Source organism: Ovis aries, chromosome 1, assembly GCF_016772045.2.
Source record: "Ovis aries strain OAR_USU_Benz2616 breed Rambouillet chromosome 1, ARS-UI_Ramb_v3.0, whole genome shotgun sequence".
Classification (NCBI taxonomy): Eukaryota; Metazoa; Chordata; class Mammalia; order Artiodactyla; family Bovidae; genus Ovis; species Ovis aries.
The window spans coordinates 264,433,385-264,439,284 of NC_056054.1; positions in this window are offsets into that span (position 1 = coordinate 264,433,385).

Below are 5,900 nucleotides of genomic sequence, written 5' to 3' on the forward strand. Positions count from 1 at the left end.
GGGGCCTTTGTATTGTTTTTATAAATTCCCATGAGTTGTGCGCACGGGGCTCTGGGTGAGCCTCGGCTCTGCTCCCCGGCCCTATCTGCAGGGCTGCGGGCAGAGTTTACACGTGAGCCGTCCACTCTCCACCGTCTTGGCTGTGGGCGTGAGGCCGTGCGGCTGGGAGCTCGCTGCCAGCGCCCCAGCACTGCTGCTGTGCCTGGTGGTATCTGGGGCTCAGGTTGCGTCCAGCCCCTGCGTATGCAGCTGCGAGCGAGGCTGGTTTTCTGATGATTTGTAGTCTTAAGAGTCTTTTGGTTTTCGAAGCACGATTCCCGCATTGTGTGGGTATTCAGCAGTCCTAGGTGGATGACATAGCTGCATCAGCAATGCTGTGCTTTCTCTCCACGCACTCGGCGGGGTGACCCTGCAAGTAGGGCATGGGGGCAGGAGAGGAGAGCCTCTGCCCTCAGGGCTGGCTGTTTCCTCCCTCCCTCTGCCTTGGCCTGGTCTCCTCCCTGGTTTCCTACCTCTAAGCCAGCCTAGGGGGTCCTCCAGGCACCGCACACCTGCCCGCGTCCAGGTCCTCATGCCAGCTGTGCGCCTTGACCCCCGTGGCTGGCAGCCCTCAGCAGCACCCCCATCCTTGACCCCCACGGCTGGCGGCCCTCAGCAGCACCCCCATCCTGAGTCCCGGCTCCTTCTTTCTGAAGCGCAGCCGCCGTGGCTGAAGTGTGGCTTCCTGCCGGAAGGCCAAAGAATCAGCCTTTAAGGATTGTCTGTGCTTATTTGTTTGTGGCTACCTTTTTTCAGATGTTGAAGCTTGCACTTACAGATTTTTATAAAGTTCTGATTTTAGTTAAGTACAGCAGTCGGGGTGGAAGACGCTCAAAATGCAGTTGGAAAAACAGAAACACAGCTTACATCAGTGCTGGCCAGGTGGTTGCTCAAGCCCTGGGAAACGGCATCTGCCCCTTGGGCCTGGGTCTGAAACGCTGATCTGAAACCTTAGGAAAGCCCCTGGGTACCGCCTTCCCGGCCCGTCATGAGCTGACAGTTCTCAGAGGAGGGGGCAGAATCTGGGGAAGACGTACTTTCAGGTCTCAGCTTGGGGCATCTCCACCCTCCCCAGTAGAGAACCTTGGGTGACAGGGACCCACTGGGGCTGCAGGACTGGTGTGACCAGTTTCCTTGATCACGTGATCAGTAAGGGGCCTCTGCCAAGACCCGGGTCCGGCCAGGGGGCCCTGGGGAGGAGAGGACATGTGGACTCTGCTCGGCCTGCTGTCTGATAAAGCCGTGTTGCGTCAGGCCACGAGGAAGAAACCACTGCTGCTGTGCGGTTAAATAGGCGCTGTGATGCCAGGTCTCACGCACCAGGCCACCTTGTGGTTGCATGGTTTTTTGTGTGCTGCCTTTGATATAATCTTATCGAAACCAAAACTGATAGTATGAAAAGGTTAGATTTGAACACTCAGATATTTTTAACTTTTTATTTTAAAAAAAAGTCTCATTATCCTTGGTCAAATTATTTTTCTAACAGTTCTTATTTCAGCGTTAAAGATGGGTCATGTAGCCAAATGGGCCGTCTAACCCTGCGATGTTAAGACTTGTCTTAGCAAGGCATCCAGTGGCAAAAATGGCTCGTTTGTCCTCTAGTCGAGGGCAGGAACTTTCCTTCTTCACTGTGGTGTGTCAGCTGTCTGTCCTGAGGCCCCAGCAGTGTCCTGGGGACTGGGGCCCAGGAGTGACAGTGTGTCTCGGGTTCCATCTGTCTTTCTCTGAACCTGTTCTGACTTACTCCATTTTGTGGGTAAACTCAGTAGGTTTACTGCAGCTTATATTTAATGCGTAAATTTGGGCTACAATTTTTAGAAATTCTCATTCCATACATTTAACAAGAATGTATCCATGATGAAAATGTCTTCTGAATGCCAGTTTTCTATTGGGTCCGTGTCATTTTCCTAGGTAAATTGCGAGGGAGACTTGAACATCCAGAAAAGGAAATTACTTAAATCAGTGCTGGTGATCTTTCAGTATTTTGTAAAACGATCATCTTCCCTGGAACCCCACAGGATTGATCAATTTTGTACAGTTTGGTATCTCACTTTGCAAACATGTTACCCTTTCTAACTTTTACTAAAGTGAAAGCACAAAGAAAAGCGTAAAATGGGAGAGCCGCCACTAGTGCGGGAAAGAACGTGAACCTGATTCTGTCTCTCAACTTGTGTGTGTGTTTTCTCTGACTTTCCTGACTCTGCTGGCAAGGCCTGTTTGTTTACAATCATTTTGTATTTGTGTCTGCAGGGTTTGTCAGTACTCATCAAAGCCAAATCCAATTAAAAAAAAAAAGTGGTCTTTGCCCTCAAATTTATACTTGATCTTGACTGTCAGCCTATGTACAAATACACATCTCTGGGGACTCATATAATGCGACCGGGGTTAGCTGATGGGGTGAGAGGTAGGCGTTTGAAAACAAGTGTCTTTGGGCACCTGTCCTTCTTTTTGTGCATCCACTGCCCAGGGCCAGTGAGGGAGTGTGTAGCGAGTCCCCTTGCCCCGCAACTGCTCACAGATGCCCTTGGTGCCAGGCCTGAAGCGTCCGCTCCTTGGGCCTCGACCTGTGAGGATGCCTGGGGGTACCCCCACCCAGCTCCACCCAGAGAAGTGCCTTCCACTGTCTGTTTTCCCCACACGGGCCCTCTTCTGGGGATCAGCATGGCCTGCCCTGGACAAGCAGAACACATGTTCCCCAAACAGATTCCTCACTCGTGGTTTGGACCCCAGACATGTCCACAGAGGGTCACTCACCCCATAAAATAACACCTGAAACAGCAGTGAGGCCCCCCGCCCCTCATGCGTGCTCCTGACCTGTCTCAGCAGCCAGACCTCATGGAGCTCTGTTACGAGATGCCTGTGTCCGTCCATTCCTCCAGCGACTGGGGTTTGGAGTCAGGCTCTTGCTGTTGTACATGGAGCTCAGACCTCGGCTGAAGTTTCCAGGCTGCGCTTGATGATACAGTCGGGGCTCCTACCCTGCACCCCCGAGATGAATGCAGGGTCTGTGTCCTCAGGACACCTGCACCCGACTGTCCACCTCTGCCCACATTTTGTTCCCATCCCTTCACCCAAGTGTGGGGCACAGGACCTGGCCTTGGCCCACACACCCCCAAGATGTTGCAGGCACCAGGGAGCAGTCCCATTCCTGAAGGTGCAGGGTTCTGTCACTTGGCCACCACAACCTAAAGGCTTGCTTAAAACGGCAGTTCTCAGAGTGGGATTTCTGAGGTTCTTAGCATCTCTTCGCCTATAGCTCTGAGCTTGGAGCTGCAAGCCCATGCCAGTGCCCCCACTCGAAGATTTATCTGTTTAGCGCCTTCCAATCCCCTGGGTGCTCAGCACCCCGTCTCCCCTCTCCTGTGTGGCAGACAACAGGCCTGCAGGGACCAGCTTCCTTAGCAGACAGACCAGGAATTCCCTGGTGGCCCAGTGGTAGGATTCCATAGCTGGTCCAGGAACCAGGATCCTGCAAACTGCCATATGGCACGGCCAAAAAAAAACCAAGACTGCAAAATGGATATTTTTCCCTCCGGTACTGACTGTGCTCTCCATAGCAATCACTGGTTCAGCAGATGCTGAGTACCTTCTTGGGGCCAGGCCCTGCTCTGCTGCAGCAGCAGTGAGTGAACAGACAGATAAGATGCACGCCTATGAGCTGGGCACAAGAGCTCCATGTGGGAAAAATAAAACCAGGAGTGGATGCATTGGGAAGATCCCCTGGAGGAGGGCATGGCAACCTACTCCATTATTCTTGCCTGGAGAATCTCCGTGGATAGAGGAGCCTGGCGGGCTACAGTCCATGGGGTCACAGAGAGTCCGACACAATTGAGTGACTTTAGAAGATTGCTCTGTAAATTCTCAAAAGATCTCAAAAAGTAGACCTTTTAAGTGTCTGCTGAACTTGAAACGCAAAGAAATGAGAAGACAGTCTGCATGCAGTTGATTATTGCCTATTGCAAAGGTTAGGTTGAAACCGAGTTTTAATTTTTAATGTTTTTCTTCCTTTACCTGACGGTGCTAACAAGAAAGTAATATTTGAATAGGGACAAAAGAGATGGGCCTGTGAAACCGTGGTTGGTGAAGAAAGTGTGGCCAACAGAAGGAATAGCAGGTACAAAGGTCTCGTTTCCCTGAGCTCCTAGCTCCCTGAATTCAGAGAGAGCTCTGAATCCCCCCTCCCCAGGGGATCTTCACAACCCAGGAATCGAACCCAGGTTTCCCGAATTGCAGGCAGAGTCTTTACCATGTCAACTACCAGGGAAACCCAAAAGGTAACACATTTGTGAATTTGGAGAGCAATCTTCCAAAGTTGGCCAGACTCTGAATTCAGAGAGCTAGGAGCTCAGGGAAGCCACTCTCAGGACAGACCTGAGAAGCCGGTCACAATCAGCCAAGAGCTACGCAGAGTCCCTGGATACTGAGCAAAGGGCTCCGGACAAACTGAGAAGTGTTTATTCGATAATACATACAGAACCTTGGTGAGAACAGAGGCCGTGGTGTTAGAGCTGGACCACCCCCCTCGCCCCCCCATGCCTCGAGGGCTGGCTTCATTAGGTCAGCAGTCGCCCTGCATGTCCCAATGGTAGCCCATGTGGCTTAGAGGTAAATAAATAATCCGCCTGCTAATGTAGGAGATGCAGGAGACAAAGGTTTGATCGCTAGATCAGGAAGATCCCCTGGAGAAGGAAATGCAACCCACTCTAATACTCTCGCCTGGGTAATCCCATGGACAGAGGAGCCTCGCGGGCTGCAGTCAATGGGGTTGCAGAGTCAGACACAACTGAGCACATACACCCCACTGGCTGGGAGTGGAGGAGCTTTTCCTCCTAGATTCTGCGGTAATGTTTTACCTTCCTGCTTCCATGCTCCAGGGAGCAGAGGGAGGGCCAGGGCTGGTGTCGGTGCTCTGGGGGGGTCACACCTTCTAAAACTCAGGTAGAGGGGGCTCTGCCACCCGGTGTAAAAGCCTTGGTCTCCATCCAGCCCCAGCAGGTGTAGGAGCTACTCCCTGGAGGCTCTCTCTCCTAGCAAGCTCTGGTCCTCAGCTTCCCGGCAGGTCCACCATGATGAGTCCCCATCAGAGACAAGGAAGCAAGGCCCAGAGATGCATGTGCAGAGCAGGAGTCTCCTCCCAGTTCACTCATCGGAAGAGCTGTGTTTCCATCCAGTCCCCCACACCGCCAAGCCCCCACAGCATAGACTCCAGCCCCACTGAGTCAGCACCAGTGGGTTCGAGCTCACTGGGAGGCACTGGTGCAAAGAGCAGCATCAGCTCCAGGCCCTCGAAGCAGAAGATCAACAAACACACTGACCTGAGTCGACCCTGGCTGCAAACCCACAAAAGCAAAGCGGTTTTCCTCAGCTCTGCGCCCACCAGGTCCAGGCTGGAGAAATCCCGCCAGCATCCTCGGCCTTCCTTTCAGCCTTTTAAGTTTCTGAACTGCATGAGATAAAGCTCCTTTGACTTTGGCTGCCTAAGTCAGGCACTGAAGTGCTAAGTCACTTCAGTCGTGTCTGACTTTTTTATGAACCCGTGAGCTGCAGCCCACGGGCTCCTCTGTCCATGGGATTCTCCAGGCAAGAATACTGGAGGGGATTCCCATGCCCTCCTCCAGGGGAGTTTCCCGACCCAGGGATGGAACCCGCGTCTATAATAGAGCAGAACAAACAGCCCTACAGACATCCCGAGATCTGCTGTCTGGACTGAACTGACAATGACATTGGCTGCGGATTTATGTTCTTTTGGACAGAATCCTCTCAAGTGATGGACAACGTGACATTTTAGCCAAGCTCTCCAGCCTGCTCTGCCGGAGACTGACACTGTCAGTCACATGACTTATCATCATGTGCTTGCATCT